Genomic DNA, 19714 nt, shown 5'->3' on the forward strand with positions numbered 1-19714 from the left:
GTTTTTTGACTAGACCTTTCTTGAATAGAAACATGAACATCTTCGATTCCGTGCTACTGCTCTCTGCATATGAACTTGCAGGAAAATAAAAATGTATATGATAAAATGTATTATTCTCCTTTTTTATTAAAATGATTCCCTTTATATAAGGCAGTTTAGTTATTAAATCAGTTTCCATAATCCATGACATACCCTTTTACAGATAATACATCCAAAGCTAAATTGTCTTTAAAAATGTTTGTCAATTTCACACTTTCTGCTGGCAACTTCCTACCTTGTGCCACAGTCACTTCTGAACCTGCCTCATCTCTCCTGTCAGAGCCGGAGTCACTGAGGGCAGGCAGTGTGTGGTGTGTTCCTTTTGTTCCTTGACCCTATCTGTCCTCCTGGCCGGGAAGCGTGCCCACAGACACCTGCTCCAGCAACAACGGAGGGATGACTCTGCTGGGGGCAGGCAGGACCATCCCTGCAGTCACAGATCGCACCGGCACGTAAGTAAGCTGAGCTCTGAGGCTTGCACACCCCTAAGATGATCTACTCCTCACTCTGTTCAAGCCATGGATGGTAACGGTCAGGCCAGAGAGTGGAGCTCAGCAGCACATAAAAAGGGAGCAAATTCTTTTCCACTTAGATATTAAAAATTCTTTTCCACTTGGATTGTATAAAAAAATTATACGCTTCAGCTGACCGCCGAGGATGGCGTTCCATCCCACTGTTCTGTGAAACGCAACATGGGCTCTGACTGTTTAGGAACTTCATAACCTCTTCCCACTATTGTATACTGTTGCTCTCACGGGTCAAAGCCAGAGGAGGACCTTGTCTCTTGCCACTGTTTTCCCAGTTCTTGTGGGTTTTCTGTACCATGTCACTGTTTTTGTTGGTTTGGTTTGGTTTGGTTTTGGTTTTGGTTTTTAAATTTATTTGACAGAGAAACAGTGGGAGAGGGAACACAAGCAGGGGGAGTAGGAACGGGAGAAACCGGCTTCCCACTGAGCAGAGAGCCAGATGCAGGGCTCGATCCCAGGACCCTGGGATCATGACCTGAGCCGAAGGCAGATGCTTAACGACTGAGCCACCCAGGCAAACCTCCCCCACCCTTTTTTTGTTTTTTTTTTTTGCCACTGTTCTAAATAGAATTAAAAAAAAAAACTTACTGGGTGTTGTATCTAACTCATGAATCACTAAATTCTACACCTGAAATTAATATTACACTGTATGTCAGCCAACTAGAATTTAAATAAAAACTTTTAAAAAAAGAATTTAAAAAATCTACTCATATCACAAAAACATGGATGTCCAGAAATGCCTAGAAAACATACCTGAAGTCGCACATTAGAGACTGAGCTGTTCCCCTCCCTCTCCCATGGGCTGTTTGAGCTACAGACTTCTCCCGGCGCCCGAGGGGAACAACTGTACTCATCTGCACTCCTGCGGCAGCTGCTGGAGGCCCACACGGCACGTGCGGAGGGGGCAGGAACGGCGAGCCACACCAAAGCCTTTCTGCCGACACATCATGGGGCCCGACTCTTTATTCACACTAAGGCACAGTTAGAAAGCAGGACCACTTTGGCCCAAAGTTGGTATCCATTACACGATGCCAAGACTATGTTTTCACAGCAAAGAACCCCGGGACCCTGCCTCACTGGCTTAACCCGCACCTGTAACACCCAGGACCCACTCGTAGCTTCCCGTCCCCTCTACCATCTAAACGATGCGCATCTGTGTCTACCATTTACAAGGGCGCGCTGCGATCTGCCCCATTTCCTCTGAAAAATAAGAACTCATCATTTTATTGCCCATCATCTTTTAGAAAAATGTCACCGTTTTAACAGTTACTATGCTTCTCACCCTATTTTGAATGTGCACTCGTGGGCCGTCTCTAAATCTCCAGCGTCTGTAGGATGTTTTATGTGTCAGGGATGGAAGAAATGATCAAAGAATCAAGGTACAAATGGCTGAAAAGGTAGTAAAGAGTCCATGAATTATCTCGGTCCGAACACAGCCAGATGAGTGTCACGTACCAGAGCAGAAATTCTACCCAAGACCACAAGAGGATTTCTCCCAAATAACTTTTTATATCGACAGCACATACAGTTTACAATAGAAACAATCAAAAGGAAAAAATATCTTTCAAACGTTATTTGTATTTCAATCTAATTCTTGGTGACAAGGGGGGAAACAAAGGCATAGATAATTTGATGCTTGAGTAGTCGGGTTTGCTTTTACCAGCCCTACAGGGGCGTGGGGGTCTTCAGATCCTGACCTTCCAAGGGTAGCTGGGAGCACTGAACACATCTCAGAGCAGGGCCCAGCCTACCGCCAACACGTACTCACTTGCTCAAAGAAAATGTGAGTCCTTTCTTCTTGTAAATGTAAATCTATATTTACCATTGGTTGGTTTCTGCATTTGACCGCTGATTAATATACAATTTGTGAACGTGACACCTGCTTTGATTTTGCCTTTCCTCGATTGTTATAAAAATACCAAGTTTCATTCCGCTTGATTGCCAAGCGAGAGGGCACGTGTGCAGACACTTCTCCGGGGTCACCGTGGCTCCCCTAGCAGACAGCCCTCACTGGCGATTACAGGCACACGCGGACAAGAGGGCCGCTTCTACCTTGATTGTCACTTGCTGGGAAACCACGAATACGACAAGGAGCCTCGTTCAGCCTCATGAACCCTCCCCAAGTTTGCAACCTGACACTTCCGACCCATGTCGGGGTTGGGCGTGGGGGACGATGCTCTTTCTGACACTTACCTAAAATTGTCCCCAACATAAGGGATTTGACAGCATTGAATTCTGTCCCTGATGACAGGACGACTTGTCTCCTTGCATTCTGGTTAACCTATTAAATATTCCATGAGAAGCAAACATCAAAATGGCGAGTAATGTTGGTGATAAGAGAATGGGAGTCTGAGGGAGACCAAGGAAAACGGTAAAAACAAGCCATACGTTTGGCTGTCACGAAGGGGAATCGGTTTCATAGCAATTGTTTTAATACCTCGGATTTCACACCACCCCATTGCCTGTTCTTTCCCCTTTATTTGTCTTCATGGTTTAGGGATCTGTAATTGGTACAATCCACAAAGAAATGCAATAAGCTATTTCAAACCTTAAAGCTTTTGCTTATTTCAAACAGAAATTAGTAACACAAGCCACAAAACATATTACTGGCACAGAGTCAATATATAAAGGTTATTCTTCAAAGCCCAGTGACAATGAATAATTGAAACATGGAGGCTTTTAAAAAATGTATTCCCACTTTCAGCAAAATCTTGCTTTTCCCCTTGTGTTTACATTTCTGCCGCCTTTGCTCTTTTGTAGTCAGATGGAAGTAGGCTCTCATTCTCGTCAGAATGTCTCCAGTAATCGCTGGGAGAAACTGGGCAACATTCCCCTACCAACGAGGACAGCTTGGCATTTTCAGAGGTCAGATATTAAGAAGAACCCTGTCAGCCTCTTGCTAAACAAAGAAAGGACATTGCTAAAGAAAACACTTTGACTACGTTTTCTGTCCCCAGGACTTTCTGGGAAGACTGCTAAACGTGTCTCTCTTTTACTAGGATTTATTCTCAAAGCCTTGCTGGAGGTCATACACTGAATGCCACAAGTCTGGTTACTGTGGCTGCTGTGAATCTACCCCTTACCTCTACAGAGACCCCCGCCGCTTCTCTGTGAATCGTCACCTGGTGAAACCGCCCATCGGCAAAGTTTTTAAAACCAAAGTTAAAAACATCAGGTTCTTGGTGTTTGTCCAGCTTATACCTGATCTGCAAACTTCCTAAACAAGACCAAAAAAATGACATTTTTAAGTAAAATTGAATTTTATAAAAACCGTCAATACAGGTTCTAAAGCACATTTTGTTTTTATTTATTTCCTATAATTTGAATTTATTGAGCATTTGCTTAAGGGTACCGAGAGTCTCTATTCCTGGAAGAGTGATCACTTATTTGCTATTCCAGGGCTGAATTCAGAATCCGATTACACTATTTTATTTTTTTGTTTGTTTTTTTTTTAAGATTTTATTTAACTTGACAGACAGAGATCACAGGTAGGCAGAGAGTCAGGCAGAGAGAGAAGAAGAGAAGCAGGCTCGCTGAGGAGCAGAGAGCCCGATGTGGGACTCGATCCCAGGACCCTGGGATCATGACCTGAGCTGAAGGCAGAGGCTTTAACCCACTGAGCCACCCAGGCGCCCCCCAATTACACTATTTTAAAAGTCAAGACCAAATGGTATTTTCCCAAGTTCTTCCATTTTCCTTAACAAAAGGAAAAAATTCTAAGTTAAGCATATGGGAAGTCAGAGCTAGGCTCAAAGTTAATTATTCATGTGATATTCGTAATATTAAATGGTAAAACCTCAAGCAATATTGCATTAACATTCAGTTTCTATAAGCATCACTTCTTTTAATGTGACTTATTTTAATGCATTTTAATGTATTGCTGACATTTGCATAATGAATTTTTTTTTGCACAACTAGAATTTTTTTCCTAATGTTTCTGCCATAATCAAGAAACAGAAGAAAGACCAATGATGTGCTACAACATCTAAATCTCCTGATGTCCTTCACAGGGATGCCCACGACCCCATAACCCTATACTGCCTGGAGCAGATCTTCCAGAAAGTAGGTCTCTGTCCTTCCGCTCTGTGAAGCGAGGTTACAGCTTGGTCTAATGCTCCATCTGCAACAGTCTTGGAAACACTTGGTGGCCATGAGTTGGGAACCTCTCATCCCACTTTTCTTCGTATGTAGATATTGCCATGAATGGCTTCCCACCCACCGATGAGTAAAGAGCAATCCTATTCATGTGATGCTTAGGAATAGTGGATTTTAGATAAATATACTTCTTTACTTTGCTAAAAAGGAGGAGGAATTATTTTCCATGTACAAAGTGAGCTATCTCGTTTCAAAGTGAATTGCAGAACTCATTTATTCACTTACAGAAGGAAAGACTTCCCAGAATAGCAAGAAGCCTCGCGGCACGTGAAATACCTAAAATGATCAAACGTCCACGGGGGAAATGTATCTTAAATGTGATCATGGAAATGTGAACTTTAGTGATAAACACTTGAGGGTTATCATGAACTAGTGTAACGAGCACGGCAAGCCACGCAATTGTGTTTCCTTTTCGTAGTTAAACACCCAAAGGGTCCCCCTCCTTGTGGACCTTATTTTCTAATCCAGCCTCCTTGTTCTTGAAGTCTCAGCACTCACCGTTGGGGTCGAGGATCACGGACAGGTACTCCTCGTAGAAGGAGCTCACATAGAGGAGTAAGCTGGGCGTCCCTGTGGTCCGGAAGCTCAGTGTGGCCACTTCTCCAGCCAGCGTCAGACCCTCAGGAAGTGAAGCCGCAAAGGAGCTGGTGTTCTTGCTGGCGGTGCGGTTAGAATGTTCCTGAAAGTTGTAGACAACGGACGAGCCGGTTCCAAAATACACAGAAATCTCTGGAATGACACTCATTTTTGTTACGTTAACACGAAGTCAAGGCGAGGCTCTTCTCTGCGTGTGTTTACACACTATCTCTAACCCTTAGTCTCTCAAGACAGGAAACAAGAATGTCACGCTTTGCTGTTTTTTTTTTTTAATTTAGAAATATTTCCGATTAAAAAGATAACCAAGGGGCACCTAGGGTGGCTCAGTGGGTTAAGCCTCTGCCTTCAGCCCAGGTCATGATCTCAGGGTCCTGGGATCGAGCCCCACATCGGGCTCCCTGCTCAGTAGGGAGCCTGCTTCTGCCTCTTTCTCTCTCTGCCTGCCTCTCTGACTACTTGGCATCTCTCTCTCTCTGTGTCAAATAAATAAATCAAATCTTTAAAAAAAAAAGATAATCAAGTATGGATAAAAAGATAACTTATCCCCATGTATATTCGCATGATGTCAAACTGAGTAACAATATTTTATTATGGCCCACAAAATGCTTCATCTCAGAGTTATATAGCATTAAATGCCAAGTGTAAACATAAACTTAGAGCTATTGTCCATCTCAGTGTCGCGTGAATGATGCTGAATCCAACAGAAGTCATCATGAGCTTCTCAAGAACAGAATCATAAATGGACAAATTTGGGAGAGAAACAACTCTCCTTTAGCTGGTCAGAGAGAACTGCCTTATCCTTTCGTAGAGAAAGGATCAAATGCCAGAAACACGAGGCAAACAGCCGAATGAGGTGCCTCCTTCTCCCCGTCCTGCCCAGGGTACACTCACCGCTCTCGCAGAATGGCCCGTCATACGCAGAGAAGGCACAGTCGCAGGTGATGCCCCTGGGTCTCTCCCTACATCTCCCTCCATTGCGACACAGGTGTCCATAGCTGCTGCAGTGTCCCGGGCAGCCCGGGTCCACGCCCGGCGTCATCGTGGCCCTTTCTTCCAGGTCTAGGGCCAGCCCATTCAACCGCAGCGACCGAATGCACCCCAGGAAGCCTCTCTGTCTGGTGGCTGTCCCGCCTACAAGGGAAACAATTACAGCCGTGCCCTGGGGGTCTCGGTGGCGTTTCCACTGCACGTCCCACTGCGGGTGGACCGATCGCGTCAGAAAAGGGACCCGCCGGAAGCTCTACAAACACATGCGATTTTGAAAACCTAGGCTGTGATCACATACTAAGAATCATCCAACGATATCGAATAAACCGTGGACGGAAATATTTTTGGAGTTGAGCTTGGTAAATATTTACTCTAAAAAGTACTTCTTCAAGTTCTATTTAGAAAGATTTGTACATTTTTAAGTTGGTTCCTTCATTAAAAAAAAATCTCTCCTTTTTAAAGTTAAAGTGTATAAACTGTGATGGGCACAATAAAGTTAGATAGTTGAAAATCTTTGCAATACAATATATATTACAAATTTGTAACATGCAATGTATGTACATTGTATAGAGTTAATATGTAATATACATTATAATTTGTATATGCATCTGTCATACATATTTTGTTACATATTTGTTATACACTTGTATATAATATAATACATATATTATATATAATAACAAATTATATATGGAATACCATCCTTTCTGAGAAATGCTCCCATTAACAATGCCATGAAAAAGGAATTGAGGAACGGGCAAAGAAAGAAAGTAGGGTTGACATTAAAACCCAGGCTGGGGGCGCCTGGGTGGCTCAGTGGGTTAAGCCTCTGCCTTCAGCTCAGGTCATGATCCCAGGGTCATGGGATCGAGGCCCACGTCAGGCTCTCTGCTCACCGGTGGGCCTGCTTCCCCCGCCACCCGCCTGCCTCTCTGCCTGGTTGTGATCCCTCTCTCTCTGTCTGTCAAATAAATAAATAAAATCTTTAAAAAATTTAAAAAATAATAATAATAATACCCAGGCTCAGGCCTGCCTCGCTCCAGCCTGCCGGCTCTGAGGTCAGGAGGGTAACAGTCCCTGAACACTGAGTAGCTCTCTCTCTTTCTATCATGCCTCACACGAGCCTAATCTCAAATCTGGAGGTGCGGGGGTCACCTGGAGCGCTTGCTAAAACAGAGTTGGGGATCATTCCCAGGGATTCTGACTCGGTGGGCCTGGGGCACATATATCGGCATTTTCCACCAGCTTCCCACGCTCTGGAAACATTGTTTCTGTGAGGATGTCAATTCCAGGTAGGTGTTCATGCCAACTTCATTCCCAGAAATTCCATTCCTTGATCCTCAGGATTACGAATCGGAAAACAGAACTGTTTAATTTGCATCACAGTTTGATGACTTGACATGAAGACTTAGAGTTTTCTGTGTCATGGGTTGTACACACACACACATACACACACACACCTCCCTGCATAGCACAGTCCCCAGAAGCTGTAGGTGTCCTCTGGCAAAGCAGACTGCAGGCTAGTCTGTGATTTAGATTAGTTCCTAATAGGACCAGCTCCTTATTTACTTGAAAACACATGAGAAATGACCAAGGAAGAGCTACGTCATTGATTTGCTTGCTTTCCAAATTAGAATAGAGTTGTCTGAAAAGTAATGTAGCAAAACTTATCTCTCCCATTGAGAAAAAGAAAAAAAGTCTTAAAAAAAATAAGCGAGTACATGAAAAGGAAGACTTCCTCTACCCAGAGCTTTCATCCCTGAAGCACCGGCAGCGAGAACAGAGCCAGCCCAGTTCTGAACCCGGTGTCTGCAAGGACTGGGCAGCGGAGGAGGGCGACACCGCCACGCGAGTCCTCCTGCGGGCTGTGTTAGAGGGGACACTGAGAATTCGGGCACAGTCACACGGCAGATTCCCCGACTGCACTGAGAAGTGAAGCCGGGAGTTCCGGGTGACATTTGCTAACCGTTTTATAAATAGCGTTGATAAGAAGTCACTAAAGCTAACGCAGGTCGTCAATACTGTTGAGGTCCAGCCTGGGAACCCACCCACTGGGGACTGGGTTTCTCTTCTATTTCCGTTTCTAGACTACATCTCTCGCTCTCTCTGGACATCTGTTATCTCATCTGTGACCTGGGAAATCTAGGGAAACCATGATCCCGAACAACGCGCTATGGAAACTGTATTAGCAACCATCTGTGGAAAGAGAGCCCGACTCTTGCTGGAGCCCTCAGTCCGCGGTGCCGACATGAGCCCCGTGCACCTGCTGCCGTCACGGCTGGACGGCTCACGTCTTCTCTGTGTCCACCAGCACGGCCCTGCCAGAGGGCAGCCACACTCACCCACGAAGAGCTGGCTGTTGAGCTGCAGGCGGGCATGGCCATCCGCGGGCGCGGCTTGCGTCTTGCTGGGGAGCTGGTCCACTTGAAGGGTCGCCTCCTTCACGTTCCTCTCGGCCCTCACGTGGTGCCACCGGTTGTCGTTAAAGGGAGTGGGAGAACGCACTGTGACCTCGCATCGCCCGTTCCCCACATCGAAAGAAAAGGTCACTTCTGCAGGAGCTGCAAACACAGAGAGGAGAGCAGCTCGGTTCATTCCACAGGGAGGAAATTCAGTCTCGGGAGACAGGAGGGCAGGGGCATGACATGCTCCTTATGAAAGCGGACGGTGACACGGCTGCTGACCAATGTCACTCTGAGCTGGCTAGGAGGGCAACAGAAATGTGTGTCCTGGGGGAAGAAAAACAAAGCCATTTTACCCTATTCCTCCTCAGAGAATGCTCCTCATCTTGCTAAACCTTAAGGACTAGGGATCTTTCCCCACTGGAGGGAAACTGGCCTGTGACCTGCCTTCTTACATATCAGCGAAGTTATTTCAAGGTGGGTGGAATCCTCATGTACTTTATTTAAAAAGCCCTCCGTGAAATTTTGAAGCCAGGAACTGAGACTTGCATACATGCATGAACGATGTGGCGAGTCAATTACATGAAATGAATCTGCAATTTAGGGAGTAGTTACTGGACCAGTTTGGTTTAAAAGATCCTTATTGCACACACAGTTAGGGCAGCACAGAATTGGACAGACTGCTGTGTGTTTTGTGAATCACTGTTTTCCTCCCTATTAAAAATAAGGATTTAAAATAATGGAGCTTTAGGTGCTCCTGGGTGGTAAGGTTGGTTAAGCATTCGACTCTTGGTGTGAGCTCAGGTTGTGATCTCAGGGTCACGAGATCAAGCCCTGCACTGGGCTCCATGCTCAGCGTGGAGTCTGTTTAAGACTCTCTCTGCCTCTTCCCCCCTCCCAACCCTGCTCTCTCTCTCTCAAATAAATAAATCTTTTTAAAAAAGGTATTAGAGGGGCGCCTGGGTGGCTCAGTGGGTTAAAGCCTCTGCCTTCGGCTCAGGTCATGATCCCAGGGTCTTGGGATCGAGCCCCATGTCGGGCTCTCTGCTCAGCAAGGAGCCTGCTTCCTCCTCTCTCTCTCTCTGCTTGCTTCTCTGCCTACTTGTGATTTCTGACTGTCGAATGAATAAATAAAATCTTGAAAAAAAAGGTATTAGACCTTTAGTATGTACTAAAGGAATACAAGTGATGAAGAAAGCATAGTAGTACTTTGGGAATTAGGTTCCCAGAAGGGTTATTGCTATATACTGAGGCCTGGTGGCTTTGCCCAGGGGGCAACTCACCATGCAGCTCTAGCCTGATGAAGTCTGTGATCCCCAGGTTCTCCACAAACACCCCAGAAGGTGCTGTTGTCTTGAAAAAGAAAGCCACATCAGCACTGAGCTCTCCACGGAATGTAGGGAAGTGAAGGTATGAGGTCTCGATGTTGAAGGAAGCAGAATTCCAAAATGAACCTGTTTCCAAAAAAAAAAAAAAGTGACAATAGCAAGGAAACAGAATAACAACCACATTTTGCATTTCTAGCAATTTTTTTTACCATTATTACCATTTTTACCATTACTAAATGCATTCATTATCTATGCAAGCCTTCACTTGGGGGTTCTTCCAAACATACAGCCACGAGGTGAATATCCAGATACTGACTCTTTCAAGGATTAAGATGGACAAGACTGCAACTGAGTGAACAGATAATCACTGGAAATACCCTGCGTTTTTTAGAAGACGATGTTATTTATAGATTACCATTAAGTCAAATTGACTTTGGGGGGACGTACCGTTAGATGAACTTTAATACATGCGTAGGCTTGTATAACCACCACCAAAATCAGGACCCAGGACAGCTCCGTCTCCCCCCTCCCTCGGGCTGTTCTCTTACAGTCACACCCTCCTCTGCCCCTAAGCCCTGGCCACTGTGATCTACCGTTGTGCCTTTTCCAAGTGTCATGTAAACGGAGTCACACCGTAGGTAACCTTCTGAGACTGGCTCCTCTCACTCAGCGGAAATCCCTCGAGATGCACTCAGTGTGCCACGACTTATTGCTGCCCTATCGTCCTTCCTCACGTGGATCGGGCCACCATTTCTTTGTCACTGGAGAACGTCGGTGTGGTTTCCAGCTTTGGTCGTTCACAAACAGAGCTGCTCTAAACATGTCTGCCCATCACACGTGTATCTGCAAATAGTTTTCTTTCTTGCTTTCCAACCTGGATGCCCTTCCTTCCTTCCTCAGTGGCCACACTGGCTAGGACGTCCAGTGTGACTGAAGTCACAGAACAGAAGCGGTGAGATTGAATATCCTTATCTCGTGCCCACTCCTGCAGGGAAAGGGTTCAGTTTTTCACCAGTAACTATGATGCCAGCTGTTTTGTATATAGACAACCTTTATTAGGATCAAGAAGTTCCCTGTTATTCATAGTTTGCTAAGAATTTTATTGTGAGTGGTATCTGATATGAATGTATCATGTTAATTCATGATATAATCATAGTAATTCAAATGATCATGTTCATATCAATTGATGCAAAAAAAGCATCTGGTGTGATTGTTCTTCTTTAAACTGTTAATATGGTAGATGACATTGATTGATTTGCAAATATGGTCAACCCTTGAACAACAAGGGGGTTGGGGCACTGACCTTTGCACAGTTGGACATTCACATGTAACTTTGGACCCTCCAAAAATGTACCTACTAATAGCCTACTGGACAGGTTGACTGGACACCTTACCAAGAAGCATCAACATTTGATTAACACACACTTTGCATGTTATAGTATTATATACTGTATTCTTACAATACAGTGAGCTGGAGAAAACAAAATATTATTAAGTAAATCACAAGGAAGAGAAAATACATGTACAGGATGGTACTGTATTTTTTGAAAAAAATCTGCACATAAATGGACTTGCCCAGGTCAGACCCATGTTGTTCCAGGGTCAGCTGCACTGAGTCAGCCTTGTGTCCTGGCGTAAACACCAGTTGGCGATAGTGTATTATTCTTTAAATGTTCCTGGATTTTTTTGCTAATGTAGTTGAGGATTTTTGTATTTGTGTCTGTGATGATGTTGTCCGTAGTTATCTCTATCTTAATTTTTTTTTTGCATTTTCTTTTTCTAGTTTGGGTACTGGGGCAATGTTGGGCCCTTATAAAATGTTGGAAAGAATTTCCTCTGCTATTTGCTAAAAGAGATTGTGTAAACATGGTGTTATTTCTTCTTTGGTGGAACTCACCAATGAAGTCATCTCCGAATGGATTCAATTCCATCAATACTTCTAGGTCTCTACTAGTTGTTCAATTTATCTTGAGTGAGTTTTAGTAGTTAGTGGTTCTCAAGGAATTAGTCTGTTTTATCTACGTTGGAGAACTGACGTGTGTAGAGTTGTTTGTGGTATGCTGTTATTATCCTATTGATGTCTGTAGGGTCTGTAGTGATACTCCAGCTTTCATGCCTCATATTGGTAATATTTCTCTTCTCTCTCTCTAACAGTTTTGCTAGAGATTTATCTATTTTATTGTTCTTTTATAAATATTTTGTTTTTATAGATCTCTGCCTTTAATTGATTTCTCTTATCTTTATTATTTCCTTCCTTCTGCTATTTTGAATTATTTTTTCTTCTTTTTCTAATTTCTTATGGTAAAAGCTTAAATCATTGAGTTGAGACCTTTTACTTTCATAATACAAGCATTTAATACTATTACTATCTCTCCAAGCACTGACATAACTGCCTCCCACCATTTTTGATATGTTGTATTTTCCTTTTCATTCAGATCAATATATTTTATAATGTCTACTATTGAGACCTCCTTGACTCATTTAATATTTAGCAGTTTGGTGTTTAATTTCTAAGTGTTTGAAGACTTTCTCACTCTCTTTGTTCTTTGTTTCTAGTTTAATTCATTTATGTCAGGGAATGTATTTTTGTGTGATTTATTTGATATGTGCTCAAGTTTGTTTTGTGACACAGAATATGGTGTATCCATGTGCATTTTAAAAGAATGTGTATTTTACTGTTGGTAGGGTGTTCCATAAATGTCAATTAAATTCTGTTGCTTTGTGGTGACATTCAAGTTTTATGTACACTTTGCTTGTTTCCCCCCCATTAGTTCCAAAGATTAATGAGAGAGGAGTACTGGAATCTCTAATTATAATTATGATTTTGCCTACTTCCCCTTTCCATCCTGTCAGTTGTTGCTTTATGTATTTTGAAGCTCATTAGGATTCTTATGTCTTCTTAATCGCTTTTTGTATCTGTTAATTTTCTATGCTTTCAAGCAAAAACTTTAATACAGAAACCCCAGCTTTCTTTCAATTAGTGTTTGTGTAGAATATCTTTCCCTGCCCCTCTTTTTAAACTTATGATATCATTATATTTGAAGTGAGTTTCTTGTACAAAGTACATAGTGGAGTCATTACCATCTGTCCTTTAACTGGTTTGTTTAGACCATTCATATTAAATATAAATGTTGACAAGTTTAATTTAGTTTTATCATTTTATTATTTTTTTCCTGTTATTTTTTCCTTATGCTTTTTTGTTCTTTTCTGTCTCCTTTGGGGTTAAACATTTTTTAGTTTTCTATTTTTGTTTGTCTATAGCATTTCCTTGATTGGTTATTTTAGGAGTGACAATATATACACTTACCTTTTCAGAATCTGCTCAGAATCTACATTTTAACTACTTGGACTCATATGTCAAAACCTGGCCAACAATTCTGTCAGTTTACCGAGTGCCCTTTATTTATTGCTGCCAAATGTATTCCATCTGTACAAATGTATTCCATATGTACAAATTAAGAATTTTATGAAATAATATTGTATTTTTTAATACAACCACAAGTATATTTAAAGTAACTCAACAGGACAATAGTCTATTATATATACCCTGATAGTTACCATTTCTCAAGCTGATTTTTTACCCCCGAGGTCCCAAATTTCCTTCTGGTATCATTTCCCTTCTGTCTGAATCTTCCCTTAGAAAGTCTTTTAAAGTATTTCCTGGTAAGGAATGCTTTTAGCTTTCCTTCGTCTGAGAATTTATTTATCTTCATCCCTGAAGGAGGCTTTTGCTGAATATGGAATTCCAGACTGACAATTCTTTACTTTTAGCCCTTGAGAAATGTTTTGCCACTTCCTTCCCGGCTTCCATATTTCTAATGAGAAAGTCATGGCCATATGAGTAGGAGTTCACCTGCAGATGCTACATCACTCCTCTCTGGTTGGTCTCAAAACATTCTCCATTGCCTTTGTTTCCAGCAGTTTGATAATGATGTGTCTGGAGGTGAATTTGAGTTTATCCTGTTTCAAGTTCATTCAACTTCTCAAGTCTGTTTTTTACCAAACTTGGACAATTTTCAGCCTTTTTTTTTTCAATTTTTTTTTTCAGCACCACACTGTTCTGTCTGCTTCTGGATGTTCAATTACATGAATGTTAGATCCTTTGTTGTTGACTCAGAGTTCCTTGAGGCTCTGTTCATTTTTAGATTTTTTCTTTCTTTTGATCAGATGAGTCATTCCCATCATTAAGGCCACTGACTGTCTCATCTCAGATCCACTATTTGGTCCACCCAGGACATCTTTTATTTCAGTTTCATATTTTTCAGCTCTAAAGTTTTCATTTAGCTCTTTGGATATCCTATTTCTTTGGTGAAATGTTCTTTTTCTATTTGCTACAAAAGTGTTTATGATCGCTTGTTAGAGTTCTTATGTAATAGTTGTTTTAAACTCTTTATCAATTCATTCTAACCACTGTGTCACAATTGCATTAGTATCTGTTGACTACATTTTCCTAAGCCAGCTTAGATTTTTCTGATTCTTTGTGCTAAGTAATTTTGGATGACTTCCTAGATATTTTAAATATTATATTAATAAATTCTGGGCTCTGTTCAAATGTTGTGGAGCATGTTGATTACATATATATATATGAATATACATGTATATATACATATATACACATATATACACATATACAAATTTTATTTTTTGTTTTTAATTTATTTAGGTTTTTTTGCAGGCACTTGGCCTAGTTAGGATCAGGCCACACATTGCAACCTGCCTTCTGTGGGCTGTCTCTAATGGCAGTCCAGTTTCCAAAGCCTTTGCAGCACGACCCAACTCTACCTCATTCGTGCACAACCCAGTGGCCAGCCTGGGTCTTGGGTGGTCGACTCTCCATTCAGTTCTCAACTTCTTGGGTCTACAGTTAGGACCGGATCCATGCATGTGTGGCTCCAAGGTGAGCCTCGGATTTCATGAACAACATACAGTATGCTCTCCTGAACGGCTGCCTCCCTCTGCTCTTCCAGGTACTTTCTGGTCCCCTGGTCTCCCTTGTCAGTCACAGAACTAGAAAACAGGCTCTACTGAGACTGCTCTGTAACACTCTCCTATGCAACTCTACCTGGTCCATTGCCAAGCGATGGGTGAGTGGAGGAAAAAAACAAAAATAAGAGGAGTCTCCCCACCATCTCTGAGCCACAGCTGCCCCATGCAGAGCAAAGGTCCCCTTCTGAAGTCCTGGCTTTTGTGTGTTCCCTGGGCAGCTTCTGCTGCTATCGTCATGGGTCTGCCTGGATAGAAAAAGAGGGAAATGGGATTCCTGCATTCCTTGAGAGTTAGAAACTTTCTGTTCTGGCCTCTAGCCAGGGCTCAAGGGCTTCTCCTGGAACCTCTCTGTCTGTGACCCAGTGCCCACGTCTGGGTTGACCGACAGATACAGGAGGGAAAAGTAAATGATGCCTTCTGGTTTCTCCTCCTTGCCGCTGCTGGCTTCCCAGTGCCCTGAGATAACTGTTTCAGGCGTTCTGCCCAGGTTTCATAGGGGACTCATGGGAGAGATGGGGTGGGCGTGCTTAATTCGTCCTATCCGGACACAGAGTGAGGTCTGCAGTCTAAGTCATGAGTGGGAAGAACAATTCTTCATACTATCATCCGTCAAGGCATGTTCGTATGTTCCGTACACTGTGACCATCCACCTCGCAATATTTTTGTCATCTGACGTAGGAAACGTTCTTTTTCTCAATGGCAAGGCTCAGAAATGCCAGGACTTCTCCACATGGCAGCATCTCCTATGCGGCCCCAGGAAGGGCTGGCCACCGCAGCCTTGGTAGACGTTGAATTCTGGCCTCTGCTCTGACACGAGTGCCAGTGGAGAGTCTGGGCCAGAGGACTGACGTGCCCTGACCTTTCCCTCTGGCCGTTCTGTGGCGTCTCCGCTAAGTGGGCAGAAGCAGCTGCAAGCAGGCCAGTCAAGCCACTGGGAGGGGGCGCTGGATCCAGTTTTGAAGTTCAAAGCGATACATTTGTATTTGTGGATGAGTCCAATGTGTGTTAAGAGAAGAAAGAAGTTATGAGTGGCTGTTACATTTTCCGTCTAAGCGAAAGGAAGCAGGGAGTTGCCATGCCCTGAGTTGGGGAAGGTTGTCGTGGAAACACTTTTTTTTCCTTCTTTTGGACAAACTGTTCTGAAATGCCTATCGAGGCAGAGAGGTACAGCCTAAACAGCTGCATGGCAGGGGCGGGAGTGCAGGGAGACGGCCTGGGGTATAGCGATGGCGGAATCATTGACCTCAATGTGGGATTTAAAGCCACGAGCCTGTTGGGAACAGCTCAGCACTGGCGAGCAGAGAGACGGAGGGCTGAGGACGCAGGCAGGGGCACAACAACAGGATAATGCCACTGGCGTGGGGAAGGAAGGAGGGAAAACCCAGACTTTTGTGGGTAAGCGGGCCGCTGAACAGAGACGTGAATCACAGTGAGTGAGGACAGGAGGCCAAGGTCAGGTCCGACGCCGCCTGAGAGCAGACGGCAGGTTTAGCCGGGTTGGGGCCTCACTGACGCCTGGAAAAGGCAGTTTGTAGGGGGTGACGGAGGAGACGGCCGGAAGGGGACACATTCAAGAGGGATCAGAAGGAAGTAAATTAAAGATAGAGTGGATCCGCTCTATTTCAGTTAGTTTGGGAGACGGAAGGCTTCGGAGAAATCCACATGCCGTGGGAGGGGGGAGGACAGTTAGGACCACTGAGGTTCGCAAACTGTCAGGGGTGACGACGAACAGGCACGTGATGGCTTCCGTCACCTCGTTTCTCAGTATCTTACCAGTTTTAGGCATCTCGGCGCTCAGCCAATACTTACTTACTCCAATTAATTAATTATCAAATCACTAGATCTTGCTGACTGGGTGATCAGTGTTTCAGATCATCCCACCAACATTCACAGCACTAGTCCGACTCAAATACTACACAGAGGACACACACTCCGAAGGTAATACATATTCCTCATTTTTCCCTCAAGCACAACTCCTATGTACACTTCTTTTGTAAGTTAACACATTCCTAATGAGATGCAGAGTATTCATGTCTCCTAAAACACTGACATGCATTTCCAGGGGTCAGAACAGCTCCTCTTGCCTCTACTTACTGTCCCCCGAGCAGAGCAGAGGCCCCAGCGCATAAGCCGCTTCTGACTGTGGTCGGCCCGTGTCTCTCATCGCAACCTGAGTGACTGGCAGGTGCTCCTTATGGGAAAGGACTACTGTGTCGCGGGTCCTACAAAACAAATATGACCACCTTAGCGTTATTCTGAACGACATCCAGAGAAGGAGCAAATAGTCTATTACTGTAGCACAAGACGTGATAAGCTAAATTTGTAAATATATAACAATAAGGAAATCATAGGGCTCGTCTGAACTCTGACACAGTAACCTACTTAATAAGGTCTCTGAGGATCAGAGATCCTTGTTCCTCTGCATGACCACAGAGATAACAGCGGGCAGGGCTGACGTCATCACCGTCACTGCGAGCACGACATTATATTTCCCTGCAATGAAGCAGTTTGCTGCCCTTTCCCATCTAGCTGCCTTGTGAGATTTAAATGCAAAACTTACATGTGCAAGATCTGCTTGGCTTCATTAAAGAAACAAAACCAAACCACCCAACTGAAAAGATTTAGGTTTTCAATCCCCAGATTTTTCTTTTTTTACTCAATTTTCCAAAATTCCTATCGTGGTTTCTAAGCATTTCCTTACATATTGATGCCATCCATTAAAAAAGAAAGAAAGAAAGAAAGAAAGAAAGAAAGAAAGAAGGAGACGGTTGATTAAACCAAACAGAAGGTATGATACAATGTGCTCTTAAAATTAATACATGGGGTAATGCGTGGGAAGTGCTCGTCGTGACTGTCACTATCTGTTCATTCGGCCACATTTGGTGCACAGCGACTCCTTGCCAGGTCCTGCGTGTCAGGGGCGTGGGCATAAAAACCACCATCAGTGTCCCCAAGGAATCTAGTGGATATTATAAACAATTGTGAAAATATAATTGTAATACAATAAAATCACGTAAGTGAATATTTGGGACTGAACATCTATGGTTCCAATGTAACAAACACCAGACTCGAGCCAGGGGTCCTGGGAGGAAGCTGTGCCACCAGCCACCCCTCTGGGCGAAGAAAGGAGATTCTTCCGCACCTGTGAGCTGCTCATGTTCTTACGTCCTGCTTCAATTACGTATGTGCTTTGGGTTTAGAACAGAAAATAGTTTGTCTAATGTATCCTTCAGGTGCCCTGCATCTGTGTAGAGCCTAGGAAGTTTCAGTTTCGGACGGTTATAAAGCCCCACTCGCTCCGATGTACACAAACGGAAGTGTCGGAAACTGACGTTTTTGCAAGTCAAAACAACCAGCAATTTCGGATGGTTCAGCCCAATCGCTTTGCTTCAAAAAGACCCTGCATCACTTAATAGTTAATCATTCCAATTCTGTTGAGGCATCAAAAATATTCTTTCGAGGTAGGAAGTTTAAAATTATTAGCATTTTTATTTTGCTTTAAAAATGTTACAAAGGGACTGCTGGTGAATATTAGCAAGATATCAAAACTTTGAACTAATATCCTGAAAGTTCAGAAACAATTTTTTTGGAGTCAGATTGTTTCCAAAAATCAGATGGAACAAAATCCCAGGGCTTTATCTGGGTAAGGCCCTGTGATTTCTGTGCTTGGAAGCACACAGGCAGGTCGTCCCAAACACGGAACACCTGGCTTTGTTGGGACCGGTACAGGTGGTCGGTCACAAGCCAGAGGGTGGCATGGATTGCGGGGGGAGTCAGTCTGAAAAAACGCTTGTTATAAACGTGGGGCTAACACAGCAAAATTCATTCCTGGTGTTAAGTACCAGGAAATGTTACAAATAAGCATTTTCATTCCTGTCATTGCTATTTTGGTAGAGCATCTAGAGGGAACATGCAAGGGCATTAGTTATTCATTGAGTAACTGAATTTTAAAGAACCATTTAAAAGCTACATTTATAATGTAGTGAAAAGCTACACTTTAATTGTTTTTAGCAATGACAAAGCACAGAGAGCCCTGCAAAAAAACCTAAGGAAAATCATAATGGGTAATTGTGTGTGTTAAGGCAGATATTATAATACGTTATTTTTTCATTCTGTTGTTTGCAAAGTAAATTCCTGAACCTGAGGAAATTTTAAACAACTCAGAACTGAGAATTCTCTCTCAGCACAGGTCATTCCCACATGTCCACGCTTCATGTAGGACGAGATTCACTGCCAGGGTCCCCAGACTCATTTGAAATTGCCGAATTTAGTTCTATCTCAGGTTTTTTCTTGCCTCTCCATGTTTCTCTCTTTTCCCCGAAGGTTGGGAGTGTTGCTCTCTGGGCATGACGATGCTCACGACAGGTTTCGCGCCCGCAGTGACGGGACTGCCAAGGCCCCTTCCTCTTGGTCTTCAGTTCCCAGCGCTCCAGAGATGCTTCTTCTGCTGGTGTTTCGCAGAACACTTTTTGGCAGGTGCAACACAGCCACCGCGACCCCTGAGTTCTGGGAAAGGCCGCAGGGAACAAACACCGGGTCGGCTTTCACGTTTCCTAATTGGTCCGGAGAAAGCGAGACTGGGGACCACGGAACCATCGCCGCCCAGAGCTCCCTGTTTTGAAAGCTCCCGGGCTCGCTCTCGGGCTGTGCTGTTCCCTTCGCTCATCCCGTCGGCAAATGCCCTTGGTTCAGA

General features: G+C 43.7%; 1 pseudogene across 1 annotated transcript in view; it reads right to left on the reverse strand.

The window, feature by feature from the left end:
* Positions 1–374: 374 nt before the first annotated feature.
* The window catches only part of LOC308355049 (contactin-associated protein-like 3), a 107597-nt pseudogene continuing 88257 nt past the window's right edge, over positions 375–19714 (reverse strand). The window contains exons 14-21 of the transcript in view: positions 17116–17243; positions 9991–10161; positions 8648–8866; positions 6210–6449; positions 5220–5450; positions 3650–3783; positions 2760–2847; positions 375–466 (exon numbers count right to left, since the gene is read on the reverse strand). The product of the transcript in view is annotated as a contactin-associated protein-like 3 (transcript). The remainder of the gene's footprint in view (positions 467–2759; positions 2848–3649; positions 3784–5219; positions 5451–6209; positions 6450–8647; positions 8867–9990; positions 10162–17115; positions 17244–19714) is intronic.

Source organism: Martes martes (assembly GCF_963455335.1).
Source record: "Martes martes genome assembly, chromosome: 14".
Lineage (NCBI taxonomy): Eukaryota > Metazoa > Chordata > Mammalia > Carnivora > Mustelidae > Martes > Martes martes.